Below are 14,580 nucleotides of genomic sequence, written 5' to 3'. Positions count from 1 at the left end.
AGTGGAACAAGAGAGAAAATATCTTTTAAAAAAATATTCTGGCTCTTATGCCATGTGACAACTATCACTTTGATAGTTCAATAGTTAGTTGAATGAAAGAGAGATATTAATAGTTAGTTGAATGACAGAGAAAGATAGAGAGATATGCCGAAAATAGTAAAGAGAGAGAAAGAAGGTAGAGATTAATTGGTTCTCTTGTATATTGATATCAAGTAGTGTTACATGTATTTATAATACAACCATAAGCAATTAGGGTAAATCTCTCGATAAAGATACATAGGTTTTGGTATCAATCTAATTACAACAAATCATGTATATCCAAGGAAGGGTTTGGTTGGAGTGAATGGCCCGGGTGCGTTGGTGTAGTCGATGCCCATATGGATCGGCCACCCGATCCATATCTGTATCCCTAATAAAAAGTCGTTCTGGTGCACGAGCATTTTTTTTTTTGAGAAAATCGACTACGATCTACGTTAGTCATTACAAGGCATTGATACATCATGAAGATGTCATAAACACGATAACCGCCTAAGTTAAACTTATAATGAAAGAGATCTAAAGCCCAACAACATGAAAGAGGCCTAAAGTCCAACAACACTAAAGAGGCCTAAAGCCTGACATATTTATTACATTATATATACCTTTAATAACTCAAGTTCAATAGCCATGAATTCCACCTCAGGTTTTTGCACCCGCCTTCTAAGTCACAAAACCATATAATGCCAGTCATCAATGATAGTTCCTACTATGGTGACATGTCACCAATTGACGTGTCTATCCAACTATCCACGCGGTACTATTAGTTTAGCTCTTTTTGATAAAGTGTTATGTGAAGTTTAGCTAGCTGATGACATGTCATCAAATGACGTGTCTATCAAGCCGCACCAAAACCTGTGAGTTTGCCACTTTCATAAACTGCCATATAAATTACACCTAGCTTTCAACTTTGTTTTTAGTTAAAAAATAGAGCAGTTCAGTTCCTATTTGAGTGCAATTGTCTTATTTTATTATTGTCTTATTTTGTAGTTTTGGTTAGAACTCGTGGACATATCTTCTCTATAAAACATTTATCATGTGATACTGTTAGTAAAAGATTTCATCTCTAATATCACGATTCTCGTTTGATTTTGCTAGTGCTAGAGGTATACGGCTCTATACTCATCTCGATGTTAGCGTGTTGTTTTTTTGTCATTTTCTGTATCTGTAAGGAGCATTTTTAATGTAAAAGTCGACAAATTTTATAAAAATTAAGGTATTAAAAATGGAAAGTAGCTAAATTTTATCTTTCTTGGTAATTTAGAGATACTCATAAAAATTCTTCTCCAAACAACACTTTCTAAAACATGTATGTTTTACTATAAAATTAATTTTTTTTTTAATATTGACTAGAATGGTCATTACAAAGTCATTGATATATGGATACAATGTGATAAGCACGATAACTATCAAAATACTACCGGCGTAAAGTCCGATGAAATTAAATGGCCAAAAGCCTAATGAGTTAAATAGCTTAAAGCCCATAGAAACTACTTTATTTACACCCAAGTTCAATATTCCTAAATTTGCACTTCCATGGGATCGAACCTAAGGCCTATGCGTTGCAGAGTATATACACTATCCAACTGGATTACTAGTTGTTGGCTATCATAAAATTAATTGAATTACTTACGTGACGCTAAAACTCTAAGAAGACACTTTAGATTTAAAGTGTATTCTTAAGAATCTTAATAATAAATGTTAGGTACAATATGGTAGAGATTCAAATTGAATTTTGCATTGAAGAGGACTTTTTTTTATAAAAAAAACCTTTTTATAAAAATCTTATGTGGAACTCTTGATTTCTAGAGTCTAAGAGCATCTCTAGTGGGACACTCAAGCTCTAAAGCTTAGAGTGCCACTTAGGATCTTTAGAGATTTTGTCAAAAAATCTTCTCTAATTGGACATTCTAATTGACACTCTATGATGACGAGGAGGCATTTAATATAGAGACTCTCAAGAGAAACACTCTAAAATTACAGTGTCTTCTTGAGACTCTAAGTGTCACTCTAAAATTTTAACCAATAGATAACTTTGTTTTTTACTGCTTTTTTTATTATTGAATTCACGAGTGACATGATCACACCACGAGGTTTATTGTAAGTGTTGACTTCCAGTTTTTTTTTATAAAAACTTGCGAAAAGGTTGTATATATGTACCGGATTTTGCGAAAGCGGCATGACTCTTCATTATTTTGCAAAGGAGTCGTGGACTAGTATTGACAAGTTAAGGTGTCGTTTGTCTACTTATTTGACAAACATAAAAGTTAGTTTGCTAATGCAAAAAATTTTGACTTCAATTAAAATTTGACTTTCATTTGAAGTTCAAAATTGTTGTTTTTGAATTCAAAGTTAAGTTACTTATGTCCAACAGATACACGAATGTTACTTGACTTTTTTTTTGTCACTTCCGCTCCACCACAATACAAATTTTGCACCACCACCACACCTCCACCACCGCCATGATCACTATCACCAAGCCTTCACACCGCCACCACCATCATCAAGCCTCCACCACCACCATTACTATCACCATGTCTCCACCACACTTCCACCACCACAGCTACCACACTTCCACCGCCACCATCATACCTTCATCACCACCATCATCGTCATATTTCAACCACCATATCTTCATCACCACTACCATCATACCAACACAACCACCGCCATATTTCCACATCAACGCCATATTTCTACATCAACCACACCTCAACCACCAAAATTGTATTTCCATCACCACCGCAACCACATCTCAACCTCTTCGATGACGATTTACCTAAAGGTCCAACACCACTACCACTTCGATCACTATGGCCAGCACAACCACCGTCATTATCACCACTACCACCACCTTTGCCATAATAGATCACAAAATCCTTTAAGGAAACTTAAAAATAAATTATCTCTATGAAAAAAGAATAACAAAAACAAAAAATAGTAAAGTGAATTATGTTGCCAAACTAACATTTTGACTTTTTAACTTATAAATAACTATTTTGCCGAATATATTTTTAAGATTTTTTAACTTTATTAAAGCAAAAGTACTTCAACTAGAAGCAAAAGTTCTTCTACTATTGTTTGTCAAATAACAACTAAGTCTTAACACCATTAAATTTCAACACTATTAATTCTAACTCATTACTTAAAAATTTACTATAACATTTAAATAAACTTTATACAATTTTGACACGACATTTGCAAGGTGGAAAGTAATGACATCCACCCTGAAAATATTATTATTCTAGATTTTTTAGCTACTTCTACCAAAAACTCACACTTTAAACGATTAGATCCAACTCACTTAACTATATACGATTTTGAATTTATTCCCTCTTCGGCACAATCTCTTTGTAAAACTCAATTGAAACACCTCTTTGCATTTCCTGTGAAAATTGAAGGTAAAAACAAAGGTGAACTGGAGAGGTTCTGTTGGTGCAAAATAAAAGTGAGGGCAAAATCTTGGTCAATGGATATTAACCATCCATGTGAAGGAATAGTGTTCATAACATTCACTTGGAGTAACATCGTCACATCTACAATACAATGTTAACTGTTAATGTACTGTAAAGTTAAATCTAACATTTATTTCACGGTCAATACTTAATCTACGACCCCTTCGTAAAATAATAAACAGTCATGGCCCTTTCACAGAACCTGGTACTTATGCACGACCCTTTCACAAAATTATCCAAAATCTTTTGTAAATGAAAAGACCAAAAGAGTTAATCGTTTACTTTCCAAAAGTAAAGATTTATGATTTATTTGTGACTTCATCTTCTCACCCCCAGGCACCAACATTACCTCTCTATCTCTCTCCCTCGCTCAGTTCTGGTGAAGGGAAGCTTCGTCTGTTTTTCAAACGAATAAACCCTCGTCTAGAAAATCAAACGAGAAAATCTATATTTTTTTAAGGGTCGTCAGCGACCTTTGGTGACGTGAAGAAGGGGGTTAGTAACTTGAGGGAAACAAATAAGAAAACAAGGGCAAAACTATTTACAGAGCTACTTTGGCTATTTACAAAGCCCAAAAGTTGGAATCTTTTCACTTTCTCTGTAAATAAGGCTTTGCTATTTACAGAGCACATAGGGACTAAAATCAAATTTTGATAAAGATCAAACTGAAAAAAATATTGATTATAGAGTAGAAAATATTTTATTTCCTTAATTCCTAAAATCCACCACCAACACCTTCCACCACCCCAACGATCACCACCACAACTATGAACAATCAACTCACAATCACCTATTCGAAACATTAGTAATGGAAGAATCTAACAATGAGGAAGGTAGATTAATATGGAGGAGCTTGGTGGTCAAGAGACTTCATTCATAGAAGAGTTTGATATTGAAGAACTCAACTGCAACTCTTCGTTGGACTCGTATAACAACATTCCAAGTGAAGACATAACTTTAGAGGTAAGATAAATTAATTTGTGGTGATTATTCTAAAAAAACTCAGATTTCTAGGTCAACATTCTAAGTGAACAACCTAAATTTTCGGTGAAATAATGCTTAGAACGATGAACATTTTCGGTCAATTTGATTTTTAATTTTTCAACATTTTCGGTCAATTTGATGTTTAATTTTTAAACATTTTCGGTCAGTTTGATTTTCAGCATTTTCGATCAGAGGACCTATCTCTAAAATAGGGGTTTTATTCTAAACTAAGAAGTTGTGATAAAATCAAAAAATTTGTAAATAGTCAACAGCTGGCAGCCCGAGTGGTTCCAAGGTGTTGACATAAACTCCAGAAATTCCTAGAGGTCTCAGGTTCGAATCCCAGAGAAGGTGGAATCTTTGGTTATTTGAATTGGGAGGCCATTGTCTTTGTTGGGCTATAGGCCCGGTGTTGTTAATGTTTGAGTGGTCAGTTATCGAGTTTATCACATCTATGATGTATCAAATACCAAATATCACGACGTACGTAGATCGTAGTCGTCTTCCAAAAAAAAAAATTATAAATAGTAAAAAGTAGATCTACAAATAATGAAATGTGTAAATAGCACCCGTCGAAAACAAACATCTTTTTCAACCTAAATCCTAATGTATCTGAGAAATTTTTTGTTACCCAAAACGGAGTTTAAATAGTCGTCAAAGTTACAATAACACCGGGTGATAAAAGAGACTTTTCCCATATAAATATAAAGAAATAAAAAATTATGCAAATTCTAACAAAACAACCGATATGGTTGTCAGGATAGGGAATAGGATGGTCGTGGCTTTGGGGAATAAAGAAAATTCTCCGGAGAATAAATTCTCGATGGAATCCAGATTTTTTTGAAAATTCTCCGGGGAATAAATTTTTATGGGAAATACAGAATACATTTTTTTGAAAGTTCTCCTCCATCTCATCTGTTCTCTCTGCCACTTCATCTTCTCGCCACCTCATCATCTTCTCCGGCGAAGGTCGCCGGCCGGTCAATTTTCCGGCCGGCGACCTTCAAACAAAAAAAAAAAAGAATTTTTTTTTCTCTCTTCCTCTCTCTCTCTCTAATACTCCGGCGAAGGGAGACCTTCACCGGAGGTCTGGTCTGTCCATAAACAGACCAGATCCGGTCTGTCCATGGACAGATCGGACCTCCGACGAAGGTCTCCCTTCGCCGGAGTGTTAGAGAGAGAGGGAGAGAATTTTTTTTTTTTTTTTTTTTTTATGTTTGAAGGTCGCCCGCCGGAAAACTGGTCGGCCGGCGACCTTCGCCGGAGAAGATGATGAGGTGGTAGAGAGAGGTGATGAGATGAAGGAGCCTTTTTTTTATAGCATCTTCTAAAATTAGAAGTCCCTTAGCAATAAAAAAGAAACATAAAAGTCAATCTTATTTGACTAGTTTTAAGAAAAGTCTTTATTCCCCGGAGAATTTTCTTTATTCCCCAAAGCCGCGACCAATAGGATTATTCAAAAACATCCCTACCAAATTATGTGGGTAATAAAGACTACGTCAAATCGATTTCGTTAGGGGACCACTTTTTTTCATCCAGTCTTGTTATACTGTGTTTGATAAGAAATCCATCAGCTTTGCTTACAAATGTAAAAATTCTAACCAATTTAGATGACGTATGTCTAACCAATTTAGATGACGTATATGTGACCAAATTTAGATGACGTATGGCTGCTTATATTTTACATATGTAGCTATTGTTTTTTTCTTTTTCTTATTTGTTTTACGCTTAAACATATCCTTAAAGTTTTTTGTGACGCTTCAGGACAAATGATTAACTATAGTAAATCCAATATTTTTTATTCTAAGAATTCACATCCTAAATTCAAGCGTCTAATTATGAAAACACTCAAAGTTAAATATGCTTCTACTTCGGAAAAATACCTGGGTGCCCAGTTATTTATAGGGGCACAAAAGAAGAAGGTGTTCAACGACATCCTTCTAAAAATTAAGAATAAATTAGAGAAATGGAATCATAGTTTCCTTTCTCAAGCTGGGCGCACTGTTGTCATTTCGACAATAGCGGCAGCCGTACCCCGATACCAAATGCAATGCTTTACTCTTCCTAAGGGTATATGCAAGAGCATTTCGACTTTGCAAAAGTCTTTTTGGTGGGGTAAGTCTAAGGGTATCTGTACTAAAAGTTGGGCCTCGATTTGTCGCCCAAAAAAATTAGGTGGGCTTGGGATTCATTCCCCTGAACTTGATAACCAAGCTATGTTAAGTAAGCTAGCGTGGAGGATCAAATCTGAACCGAATTCAATTTGGGTGCAATTCCTTAAAGCTAAGTACTTTAATCACACAGACAATCCGGTGGCAGCCAAACCTCATCACTCGTGGCATTGGAAAAATATCAGCAAACAACTAAATAACATTGAAAAGTATACCACTTGGGAAGTTCACAATGGTAGGAATATTGATATTTGGAATGATAATTGGATTCCTACAATGTTTCAACCTCCTATTAATCATACTAACTCTCAATTGTCTAAAGTTTCGCAGCTGATTGAGGAAGATAAATGGAATGAGGTACTGTTGAATAACACCTTTGATAGTAATATTACTAATTTAATCTTGTCCATCCCTATAGCAGGTAATGACGACGACCAAAGAAAATGGACCTTTACAAAATCTGGCAAATTTTCGGTTAAATCCTTATATCAAAATCTTTGCATCAGTATAAATTCGCCTTTACCTCTCTCACCTAATTGGAACTTTATATGGGCAATTCCAGTAATACCCAGAATCAAGATTTTCATATGGAAAATTTGTGCTAAAGCCCTCCCGGTGAGGGAAAGAATAGGTAAATACATTGACAATAATTTGTATTGTCCAAATTGTAAGGAAATTGAAACGATAGAGCATGCTTTGCTTCACTGTCCCATAGCAAAAAATATATGGTTTTATTTCAATATACTGTCAGAACATATACCTTCGGTAGCAGAATGGATTTTTACTTGGGAACATAAATCTCAAGTTAGTAGCACGGGTGATAATACCCACTATGCCACTATTCTATGGATTATCTGGAAAATTCGTTGTGACCATTGCTTTCAACATGAGATTAATAATCTGGATAAAATACATAACATGATCTCTACCTTCCCTAAATACACAGAAGTCAATATAACCACTACCAAAACAGAACCAGGAAAATGGAACCCTCCTGATAGGTCTTCATTGAAAATTAATGTAGACGCGTCCTTCCTTGATATTCAGAATGTTGCAGGAACTAGTTTGGTCATTCATAACAACGAATCCAAATTTCTTGAAGCATATGCAACCACCACTAGGAGCAGAAATGCAGAAGAAAGCGAAGCGATCGCAATATTAAATGGAATGCTTTGGGCTGAATCCCACAACTATAAACAGATCATCATAGAAAGTGACAACATCAATATCATACAATATTTACAGAATCAAAGGGATGAAATTCAATGGCAATCCAAAATTCATATCAAAAAAATTCAGGATATCAAGCGACGACTGGAAAAAGTCAAGTTCTCTTACATGAACAGGAAGTTCAATCAAGTAGCAGATAAGTTGGCTAAGTGGGCGAGGAAGAGAAATAAGACTCAAGCATGGAATAAAGTTCCTTTTATAGTTTCTAATTTGTATTGTAATAAGACTCTAATGTTCTAGTTCTTAATATATTTAACTTTTTCAACAAAAAAAAAAAGAGTATCTCTATAGGCTAACGTATGGTTTTCCCTTACTTTTTTATAATATTGAGTACAATGGTCATTACAAAGGCAAGACACCGATACATCGATAAGTACGATAACTGTCTAAGTGGCCTAAAGTCTGACGAATTAAATGACCTAAAGCCTACATAAACTACTTTTGTTATACCCAAGTTCAATATTTCTGAACTTGCACGTCCATGGGATCAAACTTGGGATCTCCGCGTTGCGAAGTACACTGACTTACTAGGCTACCAGTTGATGACAACTTTTCCATTATATTCTCTATTGAAGTACGAGAATTTGATCAAAATAAATCTTTTGTCAAAGTATTGTACATTCTTTAAAGTGACTCCACATGTCCAATGAGTGTTGGTTCGATTTCTTTTAAGATGGTCGATTTATTATTGTTTGATTGTCTCCTAGTATCACATATATGTATATTTGGTGATTTTGCCCCTAAAACACTTTAATACCTAGGTTGGCCCTTCTTCACTATTGAGTATTAATTTGAAATATCTTTATTTTAACCCGTACATGTTCACCTAACATGATAAGAAACCCATTTAACAATTTGAAAACTAAAGGCACTTTTCGAGTTTCGAGTTAGAGGACAATCCAGATATTTCATGATGATTCCAAAAATAGTCATCAGTTAACTACGGTCAATAAGTCAAGAAAATACCAAAAGCCCAACAGGTTAACACGTATTCAAGTCAACATGGAGGTTGAATACAAAAGAAATCTACCACTCAAGGCCAGAAGTGGGGGTTGTACGATTGCCTTAGACGCCAAAGCTCTGCATTAGTTCAAGTACAACCAGGTATTCCCTGAGAAGAGTAGGGGGTCTGCATAAGTAGGGTGATACCTAATCCTAAAACATGAGGGCGTAAAAGTGTGCCTAATGCTTTACCAACTTAATCTCAAATTCTATTGAAAATTCCAGTCGGTAAGGATCGTAAGTATTTAATTCACTTGGACTTCAAGATTCCTCGAGGAGGAAAGTTCTCCTAAGGAATGTACAAACTTGGAAACGTATTTTGTCAAGTATCCGTGAACAAATGTAACTTCTAAATATCAAATATTGGGGATAATCCCAAAGAGTAATCTTAATATCTTTAGACTATGAAATAGTAGTTACAATCCAATACGGTGGATCTCAGCCACCACATCATCACCGCCTAACAACAGTCGGTCAAAGCAACCTATAAAAGGTGATCAAATTGTCTCAAAGCAAACATAATCACAACGAGCAAACAAACTCTCTGAAACAAACAAGTAAGTCTTTAAGGCTTACACAATATTCAACTATTTAACTGCAAGGGAAATCTGATTGTCTTGAGTCTTGGATAGGTTTCCGAGTTCCTTGCAGGTTCCCTTAGATAGCGAGGAGCAAAGCGGGATTCAACGTAGCAGTCTCAACCCCTTGACTAATTTCAGAAAGACAAATTTTGCCATCAACATTTCCAATCTTTAATTTCTTTCGACAACAGGCAAAAGAACCCCCTGGGTGACCGTCTTGCTCCTTTGTCTCATCCGCCACATAGATGAGGCAGTCACCCTGAGAATCACACCAAAGTTCTTTTATCATATTTGAATTTCTTTTAAGCACTAATGCATGTGTCAAATCACAATCCAAAATATTAGGCTGGTTTTCAAATTTTATTTTGAAAAGCTTACATGAAATGGAAATATGGAAGCTCTGGTGTTAGAACTTGCTAACCTTCTAGCTCGATTGGGGCACGACAATAGTTTACTATTATTTGTTGAGATATATACAAGTTAATGTGATTGAGAATATAAGATCTAGTGACAAATTTTAATGCGAGTTCTTTATACAATATAGAAATCTAAAATATATTCATAATGAGCCCATTGATTTGAAATGATGTAAAGAGACTGAAAGAAGAAGAGAAGATATGCACCATAAAACCTAATTTGCATTGCCTGCTTGGGCGGTTTGCCCGTACACGCAAGTATTTTTTTATTTTATTTTTTTGGAAACCAATTAACTCCATATAAAGACAGGGGCTAAATGTTCAATACAACTGAAGTTAAAGGAGAAAAGACAAAAAAACAAGATTACAGAGGAGTATAAGGTAATTGGTCCGACTGGGTTAACACCGAGTGGGCCAAGCTGTGAGCTTCTTCATTGGCTTCCCTTGAAATGAACTAGAGTGCCCATGGAGAGTTCTCAGCTAAACCAATCTGGGCTTCAAGTACGTAGGGTTTGATTCGCCAAGGGAGAGAATCCTGGCCGTTTGTCACCTCCTCTATAAGAGTCTTGCAGTCCCCTTCAATGATCAAATTGGTGTGCCCTAATTCTCGCCCCATCGGAATTGCCAACACCACAACCTTACCTTCGCTCTCCAACCTTGAGTTCCCTTCGGTTCTTTGTGCTTTTTGTTTCATGGTTATACCTCTCCAGTTCCTAATAACAGCTGCCATGGACGATCCATTTGGAGTGAAGGCACCATCAAAGTTTATTTTGAGTCAATCTGTAGGAGGTGGCATCCATCCCTCTCTGTTCGATTTTGTACCTGCTTTTGATGATCTGTTGAGGAAACCACTTGCATGAAACTTCGCTTGGTGATAAAAAAACCTGTGAGATCTGGATCACTATTACGAAAGATCAGTTCGTTACGACCTTTCCAAAAGAGCCAGGGAAGGTAAGAGATAAAAACTACACTTTTTTCTTTCCTCTGTTGAACCACTGTCAACTTTACTAACTCGACCGGATCTGAGTTCTTAGGTACGATCTCGAAGCTGGATGCCAAGTTGAGAAGGGTCTGGAGCTTAGGACAAGTACCAAATAAGTGACGTATGGTTTCATCTTCCTGTCCACACAACAGACATGTTGGGTCTACCAAATTGTTGAATCTGTTTATGGACGCTTGAACAGGTAATCCTCCACTCAGCAACTTCCACAGAAATAGATATATTTTTTGTTCTAAGATTTTAATAGACATGAACCTTGACTGGGGAAAATCATTCCCAACTCGAGTGTTTCTACTATGACCACTAACTTCTTTGTAGAAAGATATGGACGAGAATTTACCAGATTTATGAGGTGTCCAGATCAATTAATCATGTTAAGGTTGGCTAACCAAGTGTATCTGTAGGATTGCCTCAGCTGAATCTTCTTGAAGCCTACTCAGGGATTCATTCCATTTATTGTTCCTAGTTAAATCAGAAACAAATACATGGTTTTCAGTTCTTCTGTAATCAACCTCAGGTCTAAATTTTGTGATACCAGGTACCCATGGGTCAATATGAGTTCTGATCGAGGTGTCATCTCCTACTTGCAAGCAATACCTATCCTGGAGTGTCTCACGAACTTGAAGAATCGAAGTCCAAATTGGTGAAGCATTGTGAGCTTTAGTAACCGACCAAAAATCATCTGTATGACTGTATTTTGCTTGTAAGATCAGAACCCACATATCATGAGGATTAGTGATGAATCTTCATGCTGATTTAGCCACTATAGATTCATCGACCATCGCCGAAGACCTGATACCCAATCCCCCAAGTCCTTGGGCTTCTAAAGAAGCTCCAAAGGCAGAAAGTGCAATTTCTTTTTATCTACATTCTGGTCCCACCAAAAGTTCCGTTCGAGTCTCTCTAACTGATTCATAGTCCCTTGAGGGATCAAAGATAGACAGAAAAAGTAAGAGCATATGGGACTAAGGGTCGACTTTATAATAGTTGTTCTACCTGTTTGCGTTGTTAGCTTGTTTTCCCAGCCAGCTAGTTTGTTGTTGAACTTTTGAATTAGGAACTCATATGAGTATAATCTATTATGGGGATTAAGAATGAAGGTCCCCAAGTACTTGTCTGAATAATACATCAAAGAAGCCCTTAGGTAACTTTGAAACATGTCCTTAGTGGGATTACTTAAACCTGAGTTAAAGAACAGTGACGATTTGGCGAATTTAACCGCATGACCCGAAAAACCGGTATAGACATCGATAATCTCAACAATATCATGAAGGTTTTTATCAGTAGCTTCTCCCATTATGAATAAGTCATCAGCAAATAGTAAGTGTGACACTTTAGCGAGTATATTTGTTTACGTTGTAGCCATCAAATAGAGCTTCTGTCTCATATTTCTCAATAAGTATAGATAGTGATTGAGAAACCAATATGAATAAATAAGAAGACAAGGGGCAACCTTGTCTTAACCCCTGGAAGGCCAGAATTGACCATATTGTTGTCCATTGACTATAATGCTAAAAAAGGGAGTCGTAAAACAAAACATATATAATAAGCTCAATAATATTACCTGGAATCCCAACTGCTCTCAGAACCTGCTTAAGAAAAGCCCAATCAATTATGTCATACACCTTGGCCATATCCATCTTTAAAGCCAATGTCTTTTTTTTGCCTTAGATATCTGCATTGAATGAAGACACTCCTGAACTATTACAATATTATCAATGATCTGTCTGTGAGGAACGAATGTGTTCTGTTACCAATTTATGATTTCGTCTAGCATAGGGCGTAACCTTTGTGTTATAATCTTGGTGATGAATTTCTATAGAGTATTACATAAATCTATCAGACGGAAATCAGAAGCCATCGTTGGGTGCTCAGATTTGAGGATTTAAACTAAGGTAGTCTGATTCAGAGTTCGTTCGAATGAGCCAAGAGAAAATGCCTACTGAATAAGTGCTAAGAGCTCCCTGTTTAATGGTTTCCCATCCATTTTGGTAAAAAGATACATGGATAACCGTCAGGGCCTGGGCTTTTGGTTGGGCCCATGTTGAAGACTACCTTTTTAATCTCCACCCCTGTGGGAACCCTAGATAAGGCTCGCTGAGCCTCCTCCAAAATGTGCTTGTATTGATGTAATACCTATAAGGGGACAGGTAATGTAGACTCCTCTCTGAATAAATTTTGAAAGTGCTCGACCAAGTGTTCAGCTATTTGGGCTTCATGATGGAGTTGTGTGCCCTCTGGGGTGTTAATAGATTGTATATGGTTCTTCTTTCTTCTCATAGCTATTGATGTGTGGAATGCCTTGGTGTTGCGATCGCCATTTACGGCCCAAAATTGACGAGTACGTTGTTCGAGTTTGGTTCGCTGTAATTCTTCATAATATATCATTTCTTCCTGAATTAAGGATTTTCTATGTATAACCAGTGGGGAAGGAGTCTCTTTTTGTATCATCAATAGTTTGTTTCACAAAACTTTGATCCTTCTGTCCATCTTACCAAAGGTTTGGGTTCCCCATTGATGTAGTTCTTGTTTCACCTGCTCTAACTTAGATAATAAATTGGAGTCTTATAATTGTCAAGTATAACTTAACATATCTTTGAAAGATCTGTGTTTGAGCCAATAGGTTCAAATTTGGCCATGTAGGGCCTCCTAGTGTTGTGGACCTTCGTCTTTAATAGAACAACAGTGGTCGCTATTATAACACGGAAGGTGAAAGACCCCCACATTTTGATAGTGATCGAGCCATGTAGCATCTGTTAGTACCCTATCCAGACGTTCCCTCGTCAGGTGTTTGAAAGTTTTATTATTGGACGAGGTAAAAGCAGGGCCATTAAACCCCAATTTAATCAAACCAGACTCGTTGATAAAAGTCAAGAATTGATCAATGAAAGGAATGTAATTAGCCCCTCCCCACTTCTGTGCTCTATTTCCCAATGCATTCATATCTCCGATACATAAGTAAGGCCCTGTTAACGATAGTATATCTCCCTGGAGGGCAGTCCTAAAACTAGATCTGTCACTCACTCATGGGGGCCATAGATACTAAATACAGACCAAGAGAAATAGTCATAAGTAATCTTTGCTTTTATTAGATTAGAAGAAGAAGTAGATATTCGCATACATATATGACTACACCAAAACATAGCAAATTCCTCACTCCGTTCAGAAGCCGGAACAATCCATTTAGAGGTAAGACCAAACTTCTGCAAATTGAGTGTAGGGGACCTTGACTGTAACCTTGTTTCTGAAAGAAATAAAATATCAGCCCTAACTGGCCGGAGGAACTGGTGAAGGGTATTAATTATCGAGGAGTTCCCCAATCCTCGACAATTGCAAGAGAGCACTAACATCGGCCTTACGGCTCTTTGGGAGCAACCGCCACGACCCTTCATTGTTCATTTTGACCGGATAGAATTTCACCTTTGCAAAGTTTGTTGTGAGGATAGTGATCTGAACTTTTTACAGCGTGTCTCTTAAGATTCTTTCTTGTTGCACCGGTATTTGAACCCGAGCCAACTTGAAACACCGAGTGGACTCCAGTTGATGGAGAGATAACCATCGTCGGGGTGTAATACCCGAGAAAACAAACTCGCCGACCTCTGGTGGTTGTGATGTTACCGGCGTTTGTGTTGTGGTCTGTGTACTGGTTGGAACTGACTGATTCCCCATCTGTTTATCAAACTGGTTGTCTATTATATCTCCACG

This window comes from Eschscholzia californica, unplaced genomic scaffold (genome assembly GCF_041429995.1).
Source record: "Eschscholzia californica isolate CP2 unplaced genomic scaffold, dmEscCali1.0.p SCAF_5, whole genome shotgun sequence".
NCBI lineage: Eukaryota > Viridiplantae > Streptophyta > Magnoliopsida > Ranunculales > Papaveraceae > Eschscholzia > Eschscholzia californica.
This window is presented reverse-complemented; position numbering follows the sequence as displayed.